The 25,156-nt window shown below is 47.1% G+C and overlaps 1 pseudogene; it reads left to right on the forward strand.

The window, feature by feature from the left end:
• On the forward strand, nt 1-24,479 carry LOC136495982 (ubiquitin carboxyl-terminal hydrolase 3-like; annotated as a pseudogene).
• The last annotated feature ends 677 nt before the right edge of the window (nt 24,480-25,156 follow it).

Below are 25,156 nucleotides of genomic sequence, written 5' to 3' on the forward strand. Positions count from 1 at the left end.
ATGGCAATCCCCAACTACACCTACCTCAAGCTGAAGATGCCAGGACCGAACGACGTCATCACCATGAGCAACGCCTTTTTGCATGCCTTCATGTGCGACCGCGAGCATTTTGAGCTCACCACCGCGGTCATCAACTTGTCTGAGCTTCCACGGCTCGAGGAGTCATTGACCCTAGCAGTCCTAGACTACAACAAACCAAACTCCTCGATGGCCTTCTGCCCGCTTGAGGAAACCAAGGCGGTGGAAATCGACCCCACCGACCCAACCAAAACGGTGCAGATCGAGACCCAGCTCTCGGCCAAATAGGAATTAGAGCTCATCAATTTCCTGCACGCCAATCATGATGTCTTTGCATGGAAGCCATCTGACATGCTGGGCATACTACGGGACATCGCCGAGCATGCGCTGCGCCTCATCCCGGGCTCAAAGCCCGCTAAGCAATGCCTGCACCGTTTTGATGATGAAAGGTGCAGGGCCATAGGCGAAGAAATCACCAAACTCCTAGCAGCCGGATTTATCAGAGAGGTATTCCACTCCGACTGGCTTGGCAATTCCATTCTTGTCAAAAAGAAGACCAAGAAATGGAGATGTGCGTTGATTATACTGGCCTCAACAAAGCATGTCCAAAGGATCACTTTCCTTTGCCGCGCAAAGACCAGATAGTTGACTCCACCTCGGGTTGCTTGATCCTCTCCTTTCTGGATGCCTACTCGAGCTATCACCAGATCATGATGAAAGAGTCTGATCAGCTCGCAACCTCGTTCATCACCCCGTATGGTTCGTACTGCTACATAACCATGCCTTTTGGCCTAAAAAACACTAGCGCCACCTACCAAAGGTGCATGTAGCAATGCTTCGCCGACCAAATTGACCCACTCGATCAGCCTAATCAAGCCGAGCGGCTAAGACCAATGATCACCTTCTATGATGATGACATAGTGGTCAGAATGACTGAAGCTTGTGACCTGATCGCAAATTTGGCCACAACGTTCACGAACCTCCGAAGGTCAACATCAGATTGAATCCCGAAAAATGTATTTTTGGGGTTCCAAAGGGGAAGCTGCTAGGATACATTATGTCCGAGTGTGGCATCAAGGCCAACCCCAAAAAAATTGTAGCCATTTCCAACATGGGCCCCGTACACAACATCAAGGGCGTGCAAAGCCTCACCAGCTGTCTAGCCACTTTGAGCTGGTTCATCTCTCGGCTCAGCAAATGAGGGATGCCACTCTACAAGCTCCTCAAAAAGACAGACACCTTCGTCTAGACTGAGGAAGCTCAGTAGGCTCTAAAGAGCCTCAAAGCATCCCTAACATCGACCCCAATCCTCATCACTCCTGAACGAGGAGAACCCCTCCTCTACATCGCGGCCAGCAACCATGTGGTAAGCGCTGCCCTGGTCGTCAAAAGGGAGGAACTGGGACACCACCTTAAGGTCCAGCGGCCCATATACTTCATTGGTGAGGTACTCACCGACCCCAAGGTCTGGTAGCCCTAGGTGCAGAAGCTCCTATACGCCATGTTGATGGTGACCTAGAAGCTCCTGCACTACTTCACCGACCATGAAGTCACGGTCGTCACTTCATACCTGCTCGAAGACATTGTCCGCAACCGCGATGCCACATAATGGATCACCAAGTGGGCACTCAAACTCATGGGCCACGACATCAGGTATATCCCCCGTACTACCATCATGGCGCCTGGATCGAGGCCTAGAGTGGTTCTGATCTCCCTAGACAGGAGTAGGCTCTACTACGCAATCTGCCTCCACTTTTTAGCCTCAAACAACACCATGGAGTAGAAGGCCCTCATCAACAAACTATGCATCGCCATCGAACTTGGTGCTACAAATCTCTACGTTCATGGCGACTTGGAGCTAGTCATCGATCAGGTCATGAAGGAGTCCTCCTACAAAAGCCCCCTCATGGCGGCATACTACCAAGAGGTGCGCAAGCTCGAGGACAAATTCTAGGGAATCGAGCTGCATCATGTCCCTCGAAAGGACAACGATGCCACTGATTTTGTCACAAAATTGGCCGCCAGGCAGGATCCGTCCCCGAGCGGGGTCTTCATCAACGATCTCCATGAGCCATCCACCCATGTCTTAGAAGGTCCAATCTAGACACGCCCCGATGCCAAGTCAGCACCTAGGGGCTCCGACCTTGATGCCAAGCCGGCGCTCTAGGGCTCCGACCCCAGTGCCTCTATGACGATGTCACCCGCTGACATCGCTGTATTGGCACTCGATCAAACTGACTAGCAAGCACCGCTACTCGCCTACCTCCTCGAGGAGGTTCTCCCACCCGAAAGGACTAAACCTCGATGGATTGCTCGACACACCAAGACCTTTGTCACGCTCGGTGATGAACTCTATGAACAGAGTCCATCAGGGGTGCTCATGAAGTGCATCCTCACCAACCAGGGGAAGTAGCTCCTCCTCGAGGTCCATGTTGGGATCTACGGACATCACATGGCCCTAAGGTCGCTGATCGGAAAAGCCTTTCGCCAAGGTTTTTACTGGCCCACCGCACTACAAGATGCAAAGGAAGTCATCCATAGGTGTGAGGGACACCAATTCTATGCTCGACAAACTCATCTACCTACACAAGAACTTTAAACCATCCCCATCACCTGGCCATTCACGGTCTAGGGCCTCGACATGGTAGGACCCCTCAAAAAGGGCTTGAGCGGCTTCACTCACCTACTTGTAGCAGTCAACAAGTTCACCAAGTGGATAGAGGCCAAGCCCATCACCAACATCCGCTCAGAAGAGGCGGTCAAATTCTTCCTCGACATCATCTACCGGTTCGGCATTCCTAATCAGTATCATCACTGACCATGGGACTAACTTCACCAGAATGAAGTTCCTAGACTTTAGTGATGGATATGACATCAGGATCAGCTGGGCCTCGTCGGACATCCACATACTAATGGTCAGGTTGAGCATGCCAATGGCATGGTCCTCCAAGGACTTAAGCCATGCATCTTTGACCGACTCAACAAGTATGTTGGGCGATGGGTTGCAGAGGTCCTAGTGATCCTCTGGAGCCTAAGAATGACCCCGAACAGATCCACAAGGTTCACACCCTTCTTCTTGGCCTACGGAGCTAAGGCAGTGCTGCCCTCTGACCTCGACCATGACGCCCCAAGTGTGAAGGCTTTTGACCATGACCGAGCCGTAGAGGCTTAGTAAGACAGTAGTCAACCTGCTCGAGGAAGCCCACGAGACGACAGTCATCCGCTCTGCTCGCTACCAACAAACTCTTCGTAGGTACCATGAAAGGAAGATCAGGGGAAGGACCCTCGAAGTCAGTGATCTCGTGCTCCGAATGACCCAATCAATGAAGGTAAAACACAAACTCTCTCCACCATGGGAAGGACCCTATACCATAACTGAATTGATCTGACTGGGCACCTACCAACTAGAGGACGACAACGGCAACGTTCTCACTAACACTTGAAACATTGAACAGCTACGCCATTTTTCCCCTAAATTTGGTCTTACCTCTTTTTAGTACAACACTTGCTCCTGTAAAGCACCCCAGCACGAACATTTTTAGCCTAGGTTGCTCGGGGGCTCCATGAGGGTACAATATTAAATACTACCTCTTTTTTACTATCACATGGTAAAAACTTTTTGCCCAAACAAAAGGGCGTTCCATCCCATTAAATTACTCTACGTGACTTTGTTTTTACTCCCAACCGAACACACCCCGCCATGACCTACGGTGACGAGCAGCCGAGCCCCGTGGGCCATGCCTAGGTTCTTAAAAGTTGTAGCCTACGAAATGAATGGGCAGGTGCAAAAAAGAAAGGATAAAAGCAAAGCTATGCTAGGATAAAAAACAAGGAACAGATAGTGAGCCTTATCACAAAAAACAGAACTGATGTATTCATTGATACAAAAACTGTTCACATGGGGGCTCCCCCAAACTTAACGATTACATTTGCTAACTACTTCTCCTCCAAATAGTACTATGGCTGCTCGGCGGCATCAGCTGACACCAAAGGGAAGGCCACGGCACATGCCGTCGAACATAACCACCGCCATAAGGACACCGCCCTGATTCTGCTCCCTCGACTTCGGTGAATGCAACGGGTACCTCAAGGACCCTACCCGGTTCTACTCCCTCGACGTCAGTGAACACAACGGGTACCTCAAGGACCCCGCCTAGTTCTGCTCCCTCGACTTTGGTGAATGCAACGAGTACCTCAAGGGTGTCGCACCCATAGATGCTCAGCAAAAGAGCATGGAGCTCCTGACCTTCTTATGCAGTCGAGGCAAGTCCTGGGCAGAAACCCTGTCTGCCAAGGTATGGCCACTGTGGCTAGAAGACAACTCATCAAACTTTATGAACTGGCCAACTTGAGCAGCTACAGGCGCGAAACCCTCCACCAGCATGGTCCTAGGCAACTTCCCCTCCGATAAGGCTCACCCGGTGAAGAACCACCAGAAAGAATCCACGCACGGCTCCATCCCAAAAAAGGCCTCGCAGATGAATCCAGCACGCCACCTCCTTCGGCGGAAGTTGCCCCTCCTCAAGCAAAGACGGCTAGCACCACCTTGGATAGCCTCTAGCTTGACATTGCGCTCTGGATTCATGAAGGGATCTATGAGTTCTCCCCCTCGCTTACCCTCTCTCTCACTTAGGAACTGCAGCGGCATACAGGCAAAGGACTACAAAGAGAAGGAAGAAGGAGGAAAGGCAATGGTTGGAGAACAGGCAAAGGACTACAAAGAGAAGTCCTCTCCCTTCCCCTATTTAAGGAGGAAATGTGGTAGCCAAAGAAGGGCAAAAGAGCAGAGCAAAAAACCCTCTCCCTTCCCCATTTAATGCGCATGGGATACGATGGGACATGCCCTGACCAATGGGACGCATACTGACTGATGGAACGGTGCCTGGTCAAACAGGACATGGCCTGGGTATGGCCCACCACCACCGCACACCGAGCGTAGGCACCAAAGTGCCACCACTCACAGGTGGCCCTCCACCTTCCTAGGTTGTACTCGAAAAAACCCAAACAATGGGATCTCTGCTAGGAGAGACCATCGGACTTCCTAAAGTCGATCAAATGGCTCAGGAAAACACCAAGAGATAGGTAAGGAGCAAAGGGACACCCCATGTAGGTCATGCCGACTCCATCACGAACGACTGAGCATGGCTCTTGGTCAAACATTTTCGATTGGAGCTCTTCAAACCCTGTCACTCGGATGATTCACGCATTCGTTCCATACGCATTCATTCCATATGCTCATGTCCCTCGGACAATTCGAGCCCTGAATCACCCGGGGGCTCGAGAACTAAGGCATCGCACATGCGGCGAAATACATCACAACACTCTGTGTTGCATCACAAAGCGACAGTTACCTCATTTAAACATGAGCAATGACCGACCGGGGTTTGAAGGCCAGCCCACAAAGGGCTCGAGGCTGCCTCGCATCAAACAGAGCTAGGGGAGAAAACATAGATGAGCCCCAGTGTGGCCCTCACCCAGTCTACCCCAAAGTAGATAGAGTCATCTCAACCTTCTCGTTCGATCCTAAGTCTCTGCCAAACCCATAGAATCTCCATCAAAGGGGTGGCCAGCGGGCCACCCAGGTCGACCTCTCAAACAAACCAAGCATTTGCCAGGTTGTAGGTAAAGAAGCAGTGGAATGTCACAAGAGGGCTATGTCGACCCTGTTATAAATGACAGACCCAGATTCCACTCGATCATACCCGTTAGCGAGCTCACCGAGTGCGTCACTCGAGCCCGAGCGATCGAGGCAAGCGACAAAACTTATCCCCTCTAGTTGTGAGAAACCAAGGCCGAGGGTAACACACACAACTCAAAACCGACCCCTACCAAAGCCCAATGGGGCTTGGGGGCTCAAGACACCCAAAATACCTAGGTCTGCAACCCCGAACTCACCCCATCCCTCGGCTACGCTTCGACTACACACCAAACACCTGTGTTTGCGACCCTAAACTCACCCTATCCCTCGGCTACGCTTCGACTACACACCAAACACCTAGGTCTGTGACCCCAAACTCGTCCCACCCCTCGGCTATGCCTCGACTGCACACCAAAATGCCTAGGGTCTATGACCCTGAACTCGCCCAATTAGGATCCGCGAGCTTCGTCTCGCCCAAATCCTAAAAACTAACTGCCTCGTCCGATCCCACGGTGCGCACCAACACCAGGATCCGCGAGCTCCGTCTCACACGATCTCTAAAAACTACCCAAAAACCAAACCTGCCCCGGTTGTGAAACTGATGCCTTGGTTGACGACTCTGTCTCTACTAAAAAACACGCACACACGCCCGCTGACAAAACCCCCAGGCTATCCTGCTCGAATCACTTGGGGGCTCAGGGGCTACACCCATGGGTGCGCTCGCTGCACACCCGCTAATGAAATGAAACCTCCCCCACTAGGCAACACGAAAAAACCCCCTAGATGATTCTGCCTGAATTGCCCGGGGGCTATACCCACGGGTGCGCTCACGCGCACTTGCCACCAAGACAAAAATCCCCCAGATGATTCTACCCAAATCGCCCAAGGGCTTAGGGGCTCCTATCAGGTTCATAAACCCAGGGTCCCTCATGGACCGGCTTCTCAGCAAAGGCTCAGCCCAACGGACAATGTTGCGAGCAACGCGCAACTCATGGACCGGCCCAATGAAAGCTCTATTTTGGTTTTGGTTAATTGATGAAACCCTAAGTGCTAACCTAGTTTATCAAGATGATTATAAGATAGGTAGCACTACTCCAAGTGATGAAGCAATGGCGAAGATCATGACAATGGTGATGGCATGGTGATGGTCAAATGCTTAAACTTGGAAAAGAAGAAAGAGAAAAACAAAAGGCTCAAGGAAAAGGTATAAAATGTAGGAGCCATTTTGTTTTAGTGATCAAGACACTTAGTGAGTGTGATCACATTTAGGATAGATAGCCATACTATTAAGAGGAGTGAAACTCGTATCGAAATGCGGTTATCAAAGTGCCACTAGATGCTCTAACTCATTGCATATGCATTTAGGATCTAGTGGAGTGCTAACACCCTTGAAAACATTTGTGAAAATATGCTAACACATGTGCACAAGGTGATACACTTGGTGGTTGGCACATTTAAGCAAGGGTAAGATACCTCACCGGTGGAGTGTTCGCCCGTAGAGTGCGAACAGTCTGACGGTGCCACCGGCGCCCTAGATAGAAAAGTTGGCAGTCACCGTAAGTGACCGGATGGTGGTCTCGGTTGGACCGGTGTGTTCGGTCAGTGGCAGCAGAGGGTGTGCACAGTCGGTCTATTGACCGGATGCTGGGTCTAAATTGACCGGAACGCTGGAAGTCTGGGTCCGGTCGAACTTACGGGTCAGCACAATATCCAGGGTTTTGCACCGGACGCTGAGGTGTGTCCGGTCAAGGTGAACCAGACGCGTCCGATCGAAGAAATCCTAGTTTGGAACCTTACTATAAATGACCAGACACTGGGGGTCCAGCATCCGATCACTTGTGCCAGAGCATCCGGTCGCTACTTAGCCGTTGCGATCAGGTGGTTCCTATTGAACTGGACAATGACACATGGCTTACATCGGTTGACCAGATGCTGGGTCTAGAGTCTAGTCAGTCTGACTGGAGCGTCCGGTCAGCCTACAGTGTGCCCAGTGAAGGGGTACAACGGCTCTATTTCATGGGGGCTTCTATTTAAGCCCCATGGTCAGCTCAAGCTCTCTCTTGCACATTTTTCATTGACATAGCAACCTTGTGAGCTTAGCCAAAGTCCTCCCACTCATCTCCATCATTGATTCATCATCTTTGTGAGATTGAGAGAGAATCCAAGTGCATTGCTTGAGTGATTGCATCTAGAGGCGCTTGGTATTCGTGTTGCGCTATGGATTTTGCTTGTTACTCTTGGTGATTGCCACCACCTAGATGGCTCGGTGCAGTGGTGGAGGATTGGCATGAGTTGGTGATTGTTCGTGGCCGTCTCTGGTAATTGTGAGGGGAGTTGTACCTTCCCCGGTGGAGCACCAAAAGGTAACTCTAGTAAATTGCTCGTGTCATTGAGTTACCTCACTTATGGGTCGGTTCTTGCGGTGTCCTATCATGTGGATAAGGTTTGTGAAACACCTCTTAGCCGCTGAACCACCAAGTGTTGGTCGACATAACGGGGACATAGCGTGTTGGCAATCACATGAACCTCGGGAGAAAATCGATTGTCTCTTGTCTTTGGCATTCTCCCAGTGATTGGCTATATATTCATCTTGTGATTGGTTCATCCCCTACACTGTCGGTATAATCATCCCTACTCACTTATTTACATTCTTGTAAACTAGTTGATACAAGCTCTTTAGTGTAATTAGAATTGAGAGCTTGCTTTATTATTTACATTCATCTAGTTGAGCTCTTTAGAGTAGCAAGATTGAGAGCTCTTAGTGAGTAATTACATAGCAAGTTTGTGTGCCTAAGTAATCATTACAACTAGAATTGTTGGATAGGTAGGCTTGCAACCCTTGTAGAGCTAGAGCAAGTTTGCATTATGCTATTTGTCATACTAATCAAATTGCTCTAGTTGATTTGTAGATTTTTAAATAGGCTATTCACCCCCCTGCTCTAGCCATATTAGGACCTTTCAAGTGGTATTAGAGCCGTGGTCACCATTTGATTGAAGGCTTAACAACCTTGGTGTCAAATTATGGCTCAAGTTGTGTTCAACCATGTGGGGGGCAAACCACCATTCTTTGATGGCACATGCTATGATTATTGGAAGAGAAAGATGAGGATGTATCTTGGTTCAGTCAATGATCAAGTATGGGAAGTGACCGAGAATGACTATGCTATCATTGATCCTGATGATCCAACTAACCAAGATAAGATCAATAAGTAATGCAATACAATGGCTCTCAACACCATATACAATGCCATTGATTCCAAGGTGTTTGAGCAAATCAAGGATTATGAAAGATCAAATGAGGTGTGGAAGAGATTGGAGAAAACATATGAGGGCACACCAGCGGTGAAGAGTGCCAAGTTGTACATCCTCAAGGACAAGTTAACAAGCTTCAAGATGAAGGAAGATGAGAGTATTCTGGAGATGTTCCATCGATTGCAAGTAATTGTCAATGACTTGAAGGCTTTGGGAGAAAAGATCAAGGATGATGATGTCTCTCATCGGTTCTTAATGTGCCTACCTCCAAGATTTGAGATGTTGAGATTGCTCATCATAAGAGGAGGATTGAAGGATATTACCCCCAACCAAGTACTAGGTGATGTCATGACACAAGAGACATACCATGTGGAAAGGAAGGGGGATGACAAGGATGACAAGAAGGAAGAAGAAGAAAAGAAGAAGAAAAGCATAGCATTCAAGGCTAGCTCATCATCATCAAAGAACAAGGACAAGTCTAAGAAAGAATCAAGTGATGATGATGGTCTTAGTGATATTGATGATGAAGCTATGGCTCTCTTTGTGCGCAAGATGGGAAAATTCATGAAGAAGAAGGGCTATGGTGCAAGAAAGAGAAGAGATCACACCAAGAAGAAAGAGTATGTGAGAAGATGCTATAATTACAAGAGCCCCGATCATGTAGTCGCAAATTGTCCATATAATAGTGACTAATGATGAGGATGAGAAGAAGAAGCACAAGGAAGAATAAGAAAGAAAAGGAGAAGGAGAAGAAGATGACCTTCCAAAAGAAGAAGAAGGGTGGAGGATATGTGGTCACATGGGATAGTGATGGCTCTTTGAAATAGTGATAGCTCTAGTGATGATGACAAGAAATCTATCAAGAGAGCACTAGCAAGCATCGCCATCAACAACAAGCCCTCCATCTTCGACACTCCATCGACATGCCTTATGGCAAAACCTACCAAGGTAAAATATGATAGTGAGTGATGATGATGAATGTGAAAGTGATGCTTGTAGGAGTGATGATAATGATGATGAGGAGTACTCCAAGGAGGAGCTCATGGACATGTGTGAGCAGTGCATACTTGCTTTCAGATGAAGAGAAAGGAGTAGCAAGGAATTGAACAAGAAAGTCAAATTTCTTGAGCAATCCCTTGATGAGCTCAATGCCACTCATGAGAGGCTAATGGAAGCCCATGAGAAGCTTGGCAAAGCTCACTCTAAGCTTGAAAAGGCTCACTCCTCTCTCATTGAGCAAGTCAAAGTGGAGGAAGCCTAAGAAGGAGCAAGTGATCATAACATGTGATGTGGGACTAACATATGATCTTATTGATGAATCTTTTCATGAACCCATTATTGTTGCTCCTACTAACACTTCTTGTAGCACAATCATTACTACTCCACCTATGAATGATACATCACTAATGGTGGAAAATGAGAACCTCAAGAAGGAGGTAAATGAGCTCACTCATGCCTTAGGCAATGCCTATGGTGGAGAAGCCCACTTGCTAAAGTGCTTGGGTAGCCAAAGATTTTCTCTCAACAAAGAGGGATTAGGCTATACCCCCAAGAAAGGCAATGCGGCCTTTGTCACTCCCAAAGCTAGCTTTGTGAAGGGCAATGGTCGGTTTTGCAATAGATGCAAGCAAGTTGGGCATATAGAGCAAAATTACAAGACTAACAAGAACAAGCTACCTAGTGTATCCTCAATCAAATTTGATTCTTGTTACATGCTTTATAAGAGTGCCAATGGTGTGAAGGCTAAGTTCATTGGTACACCAATTGTGGGCCCAAAGAAGAAGGCCATTTGGATACCAAAGACCTTGGTGACTAACCTACAAGGACCTCAAGCAAGTTTGGGTACCTAAAAAGAATTGATCTTCTTTTGTAAGTAAATTATAAAGCCAGAGGAAGGCATTGGGTGCTTGATAGTGGGTGCAGCACAACACATGACCTGGTGATCCAAGAATGTTCAATTCAATCAATGAAAGCAAGAGCAATGAGATTGATAGTATCACATTTGGTGACAATGGCAAAGGCAAGGTCAAAGGGCTTGGTAAGATTGCAATATCCAATGATTTGAGCATTTTCCAATGTGCTACTAGTAGAGAGCTTGAACTTTAACCTATTGTCGGTAGCTCAATTGTGTGATCTTGGTTTCAAGTGCATATTTGGTGTGGATGATGTAGAGATCATAAGTGTAGATGGCTCTAACTTGATATTCAAAGGATTTAGATATGAGAATCTATACTTAGTTGATTTCAATGCTAGAGAAGCTCAATTGTCAACATGTTTGATCACTAAGTCTAGCATGGGTTGGTTATGGCATAGAAGGCTTGGTCATGTTGGAATGAAATAATTGAACAAGTTGATTAAGCATGACTTAGTTAGAGGCTTGAAAGATGTCACATTTGAGAAGGATAAGCTATGTAGTGCATGTCAAGCCAGAAAACAAGTTGGTAACACATATCCTAAGAAGAGCATGATGAGCACATCTAAGGCATTTGAGTTGATGCATATGGACTTGTTTGGACCAACCACATACACTAGCATTGGTGGAAACAAATATAGATTTATGATTGTGGATGATTTCACTAGATATACATGGGTCTTCTTTCTTGGTGACAAGAGTGATGTGTTTGCAATATTCAAATCATTTGTCAAAGGCATTCACAATGAGTTTGAAATAACAATCAAGAAAGTTAGAAGTGACAATGGAAGTGAGTTCAAGAACACTAGAATTGATGAGCTATATGATAAATTTAGAATTAGACATCAATTCTCGGTCAAGTATACTCCTCAATCAAATGGGCTAGTTGAAAGAAAGAATAGAACCTTGATAGATATGGCAAGATCAATGTTGAGTGAGTACAATGTGAGTCATTCATTTTGGGCCGAAGCAATCAACATGGCTTGCTACTATAGCAACCGACTCTATTGTCACCCCATGATGGAGAAGACACCTTATGAGCTATTGAATGGGAGAAAGTCCAACATAGCATACTTTTGGATTTTTGGATGTAAATGCTATATATTGAAGAAAGGCACTAGATTGAGCAAGTTTGAAAAGAAATGTGATGAAGGTTTCTTGCTTGGTTACTCCACTACTAGCAAGGCTTATAGAGTTTGGAATTTGGCTAGTGGTACTCTTGAGGAGGTTCATGATGTGGAATTTGATGAAACAAATAGTTCCCAAGAGGAAGATGAGAATCTAGATGATGTGAGAGGCACTCCGTTAGTCAATGCAATAAAGAACATGGACATTGGTGATATAAGGCCTAGAGAGGTGATTGATGTGAAAGATGACAAGAATCAAGTGCTCTCTAACTCAAATGTGCAAGCTAGTGGTTCTCATGATCAAATCCAAGTAAGCACTAGTAATGGCAATGTGTAAGATCAACAAATGGCTAGTTCATCATCTCAACCAAGTGATCAATCAAATGCTAGCAAGTGCTTCAACCAACCAATGTTGCAAGAGATCATCCATTGGACACTATCATTGGTGATATTTCAAGATGTGTGCAAACAAGATCAAGATTGGCTTCATTTTGTGAGCATTTCTCATTTGTGTCATCCATTGAACCTAAGAAGATAGATGAAGCTTTGAAGGATGTTGATTGGATAAATGCTATGTATGAAGAGCTAAACAACTTCACAAGAAATTAAGTATGTGATTTAGTTGAGAGGCCTAAGGATCATAATGTGATTGGAACTAAGTGGGTCTTTCGGAACAAGCAAGATCAAGATGGGATAGTAATAAGGAACAAAGCAAGATTAGTGGCTCAAAGTTATACTCAAGTTGAAGGTCTTGACTTTAGAGAAACATATGCCCTGGTTGTAAGATTGGAAGCAATTAGGATCTTGCTAGCTTATGCTTGTGCCCACAATATCAAGTTGTATCAAATGGATGTGAAAAGTGCATTTCTTAATGGGTACATCAATGAGCTTGTGTATGTTGAGCAACCTCCTGGTTTTGAAGATAAGAAGAAACCCAACCATGTCTACAAGTTGAGAAAGGCTTTGTATGGATTGAAACAAGCACCTAGAGCATAGTATGAGAGATTGAGGGATTTCCTACTCTCTAAGGGATTCAAGATGGGAAAGGTTGACACCACTCTCTTCACCAAGAAGCTTGGGAATGACTTATTTGTAATGCAAATCTATGTTGATGATATCATCTTTGGATCAACAAATCAAGAATTTTGTGAGGAGTTTGGTAAGATGATGGCAAGTGAGTTTGAGATGTCTATGATTGGAGAACTTAGTTACTTCCTTGGTCTTCAAATCAAGCAAATAAAGAATGGCACATTTGTGAGTCAAGGCAAGTATATCAAGGACATGCTCAAGAAGTTTGAAATGGATGAGAGTAAATCTATTAGTACACCAATGGGGACAAGTGGAAGCTTAGATAGTGATGCTAGTGGCAACATGGTGGATCAAAAGATGTATCGGTCTATGATTGGAAGTCTACTCTATGTGACCACATCAAGGCCGGATGCGATGTTTAGTGTATGCATGTGTGCTAGATTTCAAGCCTCACCAAGAGAAAGTCATTTGAAGGAAACTAAGAGAATATTGAGCTACTTGAAGCATACACAACATGTTGGATTATGGTATCCCAAAGGAGCAAGATTTAAGTTGATTGGATATTCAGACTCTGATTATGCGGGATGCAAAGTTGAGAGAAAGAGCACATTGGGCACATGTCAACTATTGGGAAGATCACTTGTGTCTTGGTCATCAAAGAAGCAAAATAGTGTAGCACTTTCAACCACCAAAGCGGAGTACATTTCGGCCGATAGTTGTGGTGCTCAATTACTTTGGATGAAGGCTACTTTGAGTGACTTTGGAATCAAGTTCAAGCAAGTGCCATTGCTATGTGACAATGAAAGTGCCGTAAAGCTCACCAACAACCCAGTTCAATACTCAAGAACAAAGCATATAGATGTTCATCATCACTTTATAAGAGATCACCAACAAAAAGGGGACATTTGCATAGAGAGTGTGGGCACCGAAGATCAACTTGCCGATATATTCACCAAGCCACTTGATGAGAAGAGGTTTTGCAAGCTAAGGAATGAATTGAACATACTTGACTTCTCCAATATGTGTTGATGCACCCCCATTATATGGCATGCCTCTCCTTCGAGCAAACCAAGGTAAAAGTTGATTGGCATGGCATACATCCTTGCTAAGGACATGATTAGTGCATCTAGACATATTTCACATTTGAATAGGCTCATTCATGAAAATCAAATGAATTTGATGCTTGTATGGTACCACTATTGCTTGTATGTTTGAAATGATCTAGTGGTAGCATATGACATGTTTATGGGCTTGCAAACCTAGTGTTTGATTTAGAAAATGAGCTATAAGTGTTTAACTCAACATGATACAAGATAACCCTTAATTGGAGGTGTGAAGAAGCTTGTCCTTGGATCAAACCGAGTTAAATATCTTTTGCAAGTAATCTAGATTGAACCAAATTGGGAAAATGATCCTCATTTCACATGGTTTCACCCCAACCTATCTATAATTTGAGGTCACCTTTTGTGTAAATTGTTGACATTAATAATCCTACCCTATCTATACTTTAAGCCTTTGTGGTCATTGATGACAAAGGGGGAGAAATAGTGTACAAAGATAGTGAAAAGACAACAAAGAAACAAAGGGGGAGAGATAAAATATGACAAAGGAAGGGGATCAATTAAAATTTTGAGCATACAAATAGGGGGAGCAAGCTCATAAACTTGTATAGTGCATTTGAATGTGCATTACATATATTTGCTTGCATGGCATAAGTTTTAATTTCAAATATCCATGCTTGTGTGGTGTATGCTAGTTGTAGGTTTGAATGTTGAAATGAAAAACTAGCATGCATAGGCTAAAGTAACTAGACCTATGTTCACTCTATGGAAACTAGATCCTTGCTTGTAATATTGATCTCATGCGGTATTCTAGTTTTTGGTGTGTGTCTAGTTACTAATGGTGCTAAGGATGGTATATTGGTGCACTCCGATTGGTATCACGCTTCAAAGGTCCATCTCTTATACCTTAGCATCATTTGGTAGAAATTGACTCCTATATTTCCTATCTAATCATATGTGCAAAGCTTCAATCCAAACTCTTAGCACATATGTAGGGGGAGCAATTGCTATCATATGGAGTTCATGAAACTTGCCCATATCCTTTACACATGGTAAATATGCTTGGGCAAGCAACATGGATTCAAATGAACTTTAATTCATATCTTTGTATAAGGGTTGTCATCAATTACCAAAAAGGGGGAGATTAAAAGCTCTAGTTTGGTTTTGGTTAATTGATGAAACCCTAAGTGCTAACGTAGTTTATCAAGATGATTATGAGATAGGTAGCACTACTCCAAGTGATGAAGCAATGGTGAAGATCATGACAATGGTGATGGCAGGGTGATGGTCAAATGCTTAAACTTGGAAAAGAAGAAAGAGAAAAACAAAAGGCTCAAGGCAAAGGTATAAAATATAGGAGCCATTTTGTTTTAGTGATCAAGACACTTAGTGAGTGTGATGACATTTAGGATAGACAGACGTACTATTAGGAGGAGTGAAACTCATATCGAAATACGGTTATCAAAGTGCCACTAGATGCTCTAACTCATTGCATATGCATTTAGGATCTAGTGGAGTGCTAACACCCTTGAAAACATTTGTGAAAATATGCTAACACATGTGCACAAGGTGATACACTTGGTGGTTGGCACATTTGAGCAAGGGTAAGATACCTCATCGGTGGAGTGTCCGCCCAGTAGAGTGCGGACAGTCCGACGATGCCTCCGGCGCCCTAGATAAAAAAGTTGGCGGTCACTGTAAGTGACCGGACGGTGGTCTCGGTTGGACCGGTGCCTCCGGTCAGTGGCAGCAGAGGGTGCATGCGTCGGTCTATTGACCGGACATTAGGTCTAAATTGACCGGACATTGCAAGTCTGAGTCCGGTCGAAACTTATGGGTCAGCATAGTATCTAGGGTTTTGCACCGGACGCTGAGGTGTGTCCGGTCGAGGTGAACCGGACGCGTCCAGTCGAAGAAAACCTGGTTTGGAACCTTACTATAAACGACCGGACGCTGGGGGTCTAGCGTCCGATCACTTGTGCTGGAGCGTCCAGTCGCTACTTAGCCGTTGCGATTGGGTGGTTCCTATTGAATGGACAATGACACGTGGCTTACATTGGTTGATCGGACGCTGGGTCTAGAGTCCGGTCAGTCTGACCAGAGCGTCCGATCAGCCCGCAGTGTGCCCAGTGAAGGGGTACAACAGCTCTATTTCGTGGGGGGGCTTCTATTTAAGCCCTATGGCTGGCTCAAGCTCTCTCTCTCTTGCACATTTTTCATTGACATAGCAACCTTATGAGTTTAGCCAAAGTCCTCCCACTCATCTCCATCATTGATTCATCATCTTTGTGAGATTGGGAGAGAATCCAAGTGCATTGCTTGAGTGATTGCATCTAGAGGCACTTGGTATTCGTGTTGTGCTGCGGATTTCGCTTGTTACTCTTGGTGGTTGCCACCACCTAGACGGCTCAGTGCAGCGGTGGAGGATTGGCACGAGTTGGTGATTGTTCATGGCCGTCTCTGGTAATTGTGAGGGGAGTTGTACCTTCCCCGGCGGAGCACCAAAAGGTAACTCTAGTAAATTGCTCGTGTCATTGAGTTACCTCACTTATGGGTCGGTTCTTGCGGTGTCCTATCATGTGGACAAGGTTTGTGAAACACCTCTTAGCCGCCGAACCACCAAGTGTTGGTCGACACAACGGGGACATAGCGTGTTGGCAAGCACGTGAACCTCGGGAGAAAATCGATTGTCTCTTGTCTTTGGCATTCTCCCAGTGATTGGCTATATATTCATCTTGTGATTGGTTCATCCCCTACACGTCGGTATAATCACCCTACTCACTTATTTATATTCTTGTAACTAGTTGATACAAGCTCTTTAGTGTAATTAGAATTGAGAGCTTGCTTTATTATTTACATTCATCTAGTTGAGCTCTTTAGAGTAGCAAGATTGAGAGCTCTTAGTGAGTAATTATATAGCAAGTTTGTGTGCCTAAGTAATCATTGCAACTAGAATTATTGGATAGGTGGCTTGCAACCCTTGTAGAGCTAGAGCAAGTTTGCATTACGCTATTTGTCATACTAATCAAATTGCTCTAGTTGATTTGTAGATTTTTAAATAGGCTATTCACCCCCCTCTAGCCATATTAGGACCTTTCACCCAAGTACCTAAATGATAGGCTAGAGGGGCGATCCAATCTTCGACCAAAAGGCTTGCCTGACGAGGAATGGCACCCGCTTCTGACTCCGGCCCGCCTCTCTAACCGGAGCGCTTGCTTCGATCTCTAGCCTGCCTCTGGTGATGCATTATTAGCACATAAATCAAAGGTTTCAGTTATGTTGATAATTTGTATCTTTTCAAGATGTAAAGTTCAATTCAAATTTATATAGCATTGAATTAAATCAAAGGTTGTTACTGGACTTCTTTAACAGTCAAGAGTATCCTTCTTTACTCATTAGTCCTGAAACTACATTATGCAGGAGCCCAGCAAGAACGTATATTTCACAAAACAAACTGTTGGGAATGCCTGTGGCACAGTTGGTATTATTCATGCCCTGGGGAATGCTACTTTCAGAATCAAACTAGGTACTCTCTTTTTTCTCCCAGTACTTTTGAGCCCTTATTTAACTTTCCATCTATGGCATTTTGATAAAAATCAAAACATATGTTAAAATTAATTACCCTAACCAATCCTACGCTACTCTATTTTTCAGTCTGCCTGCGAAAGATTGCAACTTTCAGCCCATTTTGTCACCCACAGTAATTTTCATTATCTAAAAACCAATAAAATAATCTGCATGATCCTCTGAGAATTTCATATGATTCCTTAAAAAAAAATCTTAGTCTAGCTACCTTTCACTTGTGAGATCTTATTAACTTTTTTCTTTGCAGCTGAGGGGTCATATTTCGATAGATTTTATATAAACGAACTGCTGACATGAATCCTACCCAGGTTAGTGATCGATGTGTTGCAGTTCAAATGCTTTCATATTGTTGGCTTCCATCATATGCTGAACTAACATATAAAGTGGGTGACATTTTTTTGTTAGATAATCTACTGCTACCTTATGTGAACCGCCGAAAAGGCCCCCTGCTATGATACAGTAATCGCTGTAGGTGCAGGCGCCGAACTGCTCACTTGCAGCACTGTAGGCACATGCAGCGGCCGACGCAGAGTCAGTCCTGTATGTTATCTAGTCACTATTGCAACAGGGCAGCTGTACTAGGACTAGATGGATAGAGTTGTATAAATAGACTACCACGACAACTCAGTAAAGAGAGTTCAGATTTGCTATCTCTCAGACAGGGCTTCGGTCAACGCTGGTGTCTTGTACTATGTGTGCATTCTCTGTTCTCCCTTCTTCTTCAAGCTCTAGCCATAGTGTGTGGGAACAGACAACGCTTGTTCGTGGTCGGCACGGCTAGTGGGTGCTCGGCAAGATCGATGAGTGGTTCACTCACCTGAGCCGGTGATCCTGTGGGCCAACAAGTGGTATCAGAGCCATACAAGCGCCGTCGCCAGACTAACCGCTAGTGATGATGGGCGGTTCGAAGATGGGCGACAGCAGTGGCACTGCTGTGGCTGCCCAGCAACGATCGGAGGTCGTTGTTTGCACGGTGCAGGAGGTCAGCGGCACCAGTTGGCCGACGCTGACTCGCACCAACTATGGAGAGTGGTCGGTGACCATGAAGGTCAAGCTCAGAGCCCGACGGCTCTGGAATGTTGCTGACAAGGGCACCGATAATGAAGAAGATGGCATGTCAGTGTTGGAGGCTATCCTCGCTGTTGTACCGACGGAGTACAGGGAGCCGTTAGGGGCGAAGAGCTCAGCTAAGAAGGCATAGGAGGCCATTGCGGCGATGCGCGTCGGTTCCGACCGCGCAAAGAAGGCGATGGCCCAGCTTCTGAAGCAGGAGTACACCAACCTCAAGTTCAAGGATGTTAAAATGGTGGAGGACTTCTCCCTCCGCCTACAGACACTCATCAGCAAGCTGAAGAGCCACGGTGTCACCATTGATGAAGAGAAGGCGGTCTCCAAGTACTTCCACTCTGTGCCGGCAAAGTACATCCAGATCACTCTCTCCATAGAGACGATGCTGGACTTGTCCACCCTCACCATTGAGGATGTGACAGGCCGTCTACAGGTGGTGGACGAGTGCCTGGAGCAGGCGACAACAACGAAGGACAGCGGAAACTCCTGCTGACGAAAGAGGAGTGGGCTGCTCGAAGGAACTCTAGGAAGACAACCTCCTCCAGCCGCGGTGGCGATGGCAAGTGCCGCAGCAAGGCTTCTTCGGAGAAGAAGTAGGTCGACGCCAACGTTTGCCGACGTTGCGGGAAGATGAGCCATTGGGCATAGGAGTTCCCAAACCGCAAGCAGGAGAAGAAGGCTCATGCTCACTTGGCGTAAGCTGATGATGAGGATGAGGCCACTATCCTAATGACGACGTTCTGTGCACTGCATGACGTCGAGGCCAAGGAGAGGGAAGAGGCGACGATGGTGGAAGGACCTGGGAAGGCCCTAAAGACCGTCAACCTCGACAAACCATGCGCCCAAGTCTACCTCGGATGTGTGGGCGCCGACCAAGAGTAATGGTGGTATCTGGACTCCAGTGCCAGCAACCACATGACCGGCTCCAAGGAATCCTTCTCTGAGCTCGACGACGATGTTACCGGTATAGTGAAGTTTGGTGATGGCTCAAGGGTGACTATCCAAGGGCGCGACACCATTATCTTTAGGTGCCAGAACGGAGAGCACCACGCGCTAACGGATGTATACTACATCACGTAGCTATGTTCCAGTATCATCAGCATTGATCAGCTAGATGAGCACGATAGCGAGGTACTAATCAAGGACGGAGTCCTTAGGATCAGGGACCGGGATCAGCGACTTCTTGCCAAGGTGAAGAGGTCCCTGAACTGGTTGTACCTGCTCGACTTGAAGGTAGAGCAACTGGTGTGCCTGGTGGCAAGGCACTCTGAGGAACCATAGATGTGGCATGCCCGGTTTGGACATCTCAGCTTCGATGTGCTTAATTGGCTAGAGAAGATGGTCCGAGGGCTACCCCACATCAAGCACGGAGGCGAGCTGTGTGACGCTGCCTAGCCGGAAAGCAGAGGAGGCTACCTTTCCCAAAGACGGCCAAGTATCGTATGAAGGACGCTCTCGAGCTCATCCACGGCAACCTTTGTGGGCCGATCACGCCTACTACAAACGGTGGTCGATGGTACTTCCTCCTGCTCATGGATGATTGCAGTCGCTACATGTGGCTACAACTCCTAACAAGCAAGGATGAAGTGGCGGCGGCGATCAAGAAGTTCAAGACGCACGCGGAGGCCGAGAGCGGCAAGAAGCTCCACATGCTAAGGACTGATCGTGGTGGTGAATTCACTTCGGTGGAGTTCGCTGTGTACTACGTGGATCAGGGTGTGGGGCAACACCACACCGCACTGTACTCATCACAATAGAATGGCGTGGTGGAGAGGCGGAACCAGACGGTGGTTGGCATGGCCCGATCCATGATGAAGGCCAAAGGCATGCAGACAAGGTTCTGGGGTGAGATAGTGACCATGGCGGTGTTCATCCTCAACCAATCTTCGACCAAAGCCCTGATGGGCAAGATGCCATTCGAAGCTTGGTATGGGCGCAAGCCGAGCGTGTCCTTCCTCTAGACATTCGGCTACATCGGCCACGTCAGGAAAACAAAGCCGAACCTCACCAAGCTGGTGGATAGGAGCACACCCACGGTGTTCCTAGGCTACGCGAAGGGTACCAAGGCATACCGGCTCTACGACCCTCGCAGAGACAAGGTGCTTGTCTCGCGCGATGTTGTGTTCGACGAGGAGGCGGCTTGGGACTGGAGTAGTCCGAGCACGGGGGAAGCTAGCAGCTTCACCAACACCTTCATCGTCGAGCACTTGGTCATCCACGGTGGTGGAGACGCTGGGGAAGAGGTGCCGAGCACTCCGGCGGTAGAGCCGAGCACTCCTAGGGCAGTGCCGAGCATGAAGGTGAGGAGGTGTGGTTCTGTAGGCTGGACGACATCGTCGGCGGCATAGGCCCCTCAGGCTTGGCGGGTAGGCTACTCAATGATGCAGAGCTGCTACTCGTCAGTGCTGAGGAACCACCCACGTTCGCGCTGGCCGAGCCCGATGGAAACTGGCGACGAGCGATGCTGGAGGAGATGAAGGCAATCGAAGAAAACAAGACTTGACAGCTCGTCGATCCACCTCCAGGATATTGTCCGATTAGTCTGAAGTGGGTGTACAAGGTCAAGCGGGACAAGCTTAGCGCCATTGTCAAGCACAAGGCATGCCTCGTCGCCCGAGGCTTTGTTCAGCGCGAGGGCATAGACTTCGAGGAGGTCTTTGCGCCAGTAGCGCGCATGGAGTCGGTCTGTTTGCTACTTGCTTTGGCAACAGCAAAGGACTGGCGCGTCCATCACTTGGACGTTAAATTGGCCTTCCTCAATGGTGAGCTGGCGAAGACGGTCTTTGTTAGGCAACCTCTAGGTTTCGCCGTCAAGGGAGAGAAGCACAGGGTGTTCTGACTATGCAAGGTGCTCTACGGGTTGTGGCAGGCCCCACGAGCATGGAACGCCAAGCTTGACGCCACACTGGGCGAGCTTGGGTTTCAATGGTGCGCAACTGAGCACGCGCTCTACACGCGGCAATAGGGGAAGAAGGAGCTCATCGTCGGCGTGTATGTGGATGACTTAATCATCACCGGCACGCGCACGGAGGAAATTAACAGCTTCAAGCGTGAGATGGCGGCTCATTTTCGAATGAGCGATCTCGGCGCACTCTCCTACTACCTTGGCATCAAGGTGAGATAGGGGAAGGAGGAACTCACGCTCGGTCAGAGCGCGTATGCCTCCAAGCTATTGGAGAGGAGCAATATGGCTGAGTGCAAGCCATGCGTGACTCCGATGGAGGAGCGGCTAAAGCTGATGAAGGCCAGCACCACGGCGAAGGTGGATGCGACACTCTACCGGAGCATCGTTAGCGGTCTGCGCTACCTAGTCCACACAAGGCCGGACATTGCGTTCGCCATGGGCTACGTCAGTCACTTCATGGAGGATCTAAGAGAGGATCACTGGGCTACGGTGAAGCGGCTACTACGCTACGTCAAAGGAACGGTAGATCATGGGATCATCTTCTCAAAGACCGACGAGAGTAGGCTGCAGCTCACTGTGTTCAGCAATGCAGACATGGCAGGGGACATCGACGGACGACGGAGCACCTCTAGCGTGCTCATCTTCCTCGGGTCGGTCCCAATTTCATGGTTGTCACTGAAGTAGAAGGTGGTGGCGCTATCTACGTGTGAGGCAGAGTACGTAGCGGCGGCCACAGCGGCGTGCCAAGTTGTGTGGCTACATCGGCTGCTAGGCAAGCTGACCGGCGTGGAAGCTCACCCACCAGCACTGATGGTGGACAACCAGCCCACCATCGCCCTCGTGAAGAATCCGGTTCTGTACGACCGGAGTAAACACATCGACGTGAAGTTTCGCTTCCTCAGAGACTATGTCGATGGAGGACAGATCGTCATCGAGTTCGTCGAAACTGGTCGGCAACTCGCGGACGTCCTCACCAAGCCGCTCGGACGTCTTCGACTCATGGAGATGATCGGCATGGAGGGGGTACAAGGGTTAGCAGTAGGATTAGGGGAAGGTTGTTAGATAATCTACTGCTACCTTGTGTGAACACAGCAAGGGGAAGGTGACGTCAAAAAGGCCCCCTGCTGTGATACAGTAGTCGCTGCAGGTGCAGGCGCCGAACTGCTCACCTGCAGCACTGTAGGCACATGCAGTGGCCGGCGCAGAGTCAACCCTGTATGTTATCTAATTACTGTTGCAGCAGGGCAGCTGTACTGGGACTAGATGGATAGAGTTGTATAAATAGACTACCATGGTAACTCGGTAAAGAGAGTTCAGATTTGCCATCTCTCGGACAGGGCTTCGGTCAATGCTGGTGTCCTGTACTGTGTGTGCATACTCTGTTCTTCCTTCTTCTTCAAGCTCTAGCTATAGTGTGTTGGAATGGACAACGCTTGTTCGTGGTCGACACGGCTAGTGGGTGCTCGGCAACACTAGCGGGTGCTCGGCAAGACCAGTGAGTGGTTCACTCACCTGAGTCGGTGATCCTGTGGGCCAACATTTTCAGCGTGCTACATTTCTTGAGGAGGACCAGGAAATGGAGAATGCTCATTCCATTGCCGCTACTGCCGGTGACACAGATGTTATTATTACATGTGCCCACTACATTAATATTTGCTCGAGATTTATGGGTGTTATTCTTTTGATGAAGTGTATACAGGCTAAAGGGCGTACCAAATGCAGAAAGCTCCTACTCTGTGTTGGGTCTGAGGAATGGTGTAAGTGGCAAGCCTTACCCTCGCTTGTACAATGCGAGGAGACCGCAACTCGAACCCGGGACCTTCCGGTCACAGGCGGTAAGACACTACCGCTTGCACCAGGTCCGCCCTTCATGAAGTGTATACAGGCTATTCTTATAATTTTTGTTGTCAGTGCTTCTCAAAATCAAAGTGGTTTCCGTTTACCATTATCTGAGAACTGACTGCTAACACTTGTTTACTGATCTAGAAAAGAACAGTTTACTGACCAGCTAGAGTTACAGGTTACCTGAATATCTGAGATCTGTGTTGTATTTTGTTGATCTGTGTCGTTGTAAGTGAGAACTGGACATGTCAATTCACAATCAATTGTAACAGTTGTTATTAAAGAACTGAATCAAGTCAATTAGCCAAAACTATGGTCTGAGCTTATCTTATCTTTGACTATCATCTGAAGCTGATGGATCCCATTTTACTATGCAGGCCAAGGATGGAGTAATTGAACATTACATTTGTTTCTCTTGCGTCGATGGTATGTAACATGCGATCATCTACTAAGACACCATAGTTGGACGATTTTGCTGCAAATCCTCGACAATTGGTCTATCAGCAGCTTCTCATAACTCTTTACATTTTTTTTCCAGGAGAACTTTATGAGCTTGATGGGGGGACATCACAGCCAATACCCCATGGGCCTTCCACTCCTGATACCTTGTTGCACGTAAATTGATCGACCCATGTTATTTCTTTTCATACGCTACTCAGCATTCGTTGAGTTGTAGGATTATGATATGGAAAGACTATGCCTGCAAATTTATACCTTATAAGCCTGAGAATCTTTTGATGTGGGGACTGAGCACTTGCTTCCTTGGTGGCAGGGTGCCTCCCACCCTCCCACCTTGTAAACGCCAGAGAGCTGACATTTAGTTGGAAAAGAATTTTTTTTTAGCTCGTTGCATTAGCTTAAAGGGGATTTTGGTCGTGACACTGAGAGTTCCTTGTTTTTAGTATAAGCAAATGTGGATAATGCTTATGGTTTTGAATATCTTTGTGTGCAGGATGCTGCAAAAGTTATAAAAGCAAGACTTGCCTTGTATTCCCAGTCAATCAACTTCAATGTCATGGCTTTTTCAGGCAAAGTGATATAGCACTTTCAGTCATGGCTCTTTCAGTCATAGCACTTGAGATCCCCATTTGCTTTGCAGCAGTCTCGGAGTCCAATATTGCAGTTTGTAGTATTGTTCTCTTGCCTTCGTTTTAGTATTTGAACACGTTAAAAATGGGTACAGAAAGTTTCTGTCGGTAGTCTCACTTCTTTGTGTCTGGAGAAGAGCTAAGTTCGAATGCCAAGGTATGATATATGGACCATGGTTCTGGCTAGAAGAGTGACCGTGTGGCCGTGTCTAGCTAATTCGGCATTCGGCACTCGGCACTTCGCAGTTATGGCAGATGTGTTGTGTCGCAATCTGATGTCGCATGCACGACTCGCTAGTAACGCAGCACTGCCACTGTGCTTAAGCGTCGAGGCATTACGGCTGCGGTTTGCGGGAACGAAATTCAGATGGACGTGAAGCTAACAAGTTCGAAACACAAGTTTGGGTCACGAAGCTGTTCGGAATCATCTGAGCCTAGCCGAGACTGTTCACTTGTTCAGTGTTCCCACCAGAGCAACAGCGAGGTACTCTCTGGCTAAAAAACGTCGGACGAGTCCAGATCCCGAGGAGGGCGTTCGTTTGTCACCCCCGCCCCCCACACCCAGTAGTAGTTTGAGAATTGAGATGCATCCAAATTCCCAATCAGGCAGTCGTCGTGGTCGTCCGGTCCG

Source organism: Miscanthus floridulus, chromosome 12, assembly GCF_019320115.1.
Source record: "Miscanthus floridulus cultivar M001 chromosome 12, ASM1932011v1, whole genome shotgun sequence".
Lineage (NCBI taxonomy): Eukaryota > Viridiplantae > Streptophyta > Magnoliopsida > Poales > Poaceae > Miscanthus > Miscanthus floridulus.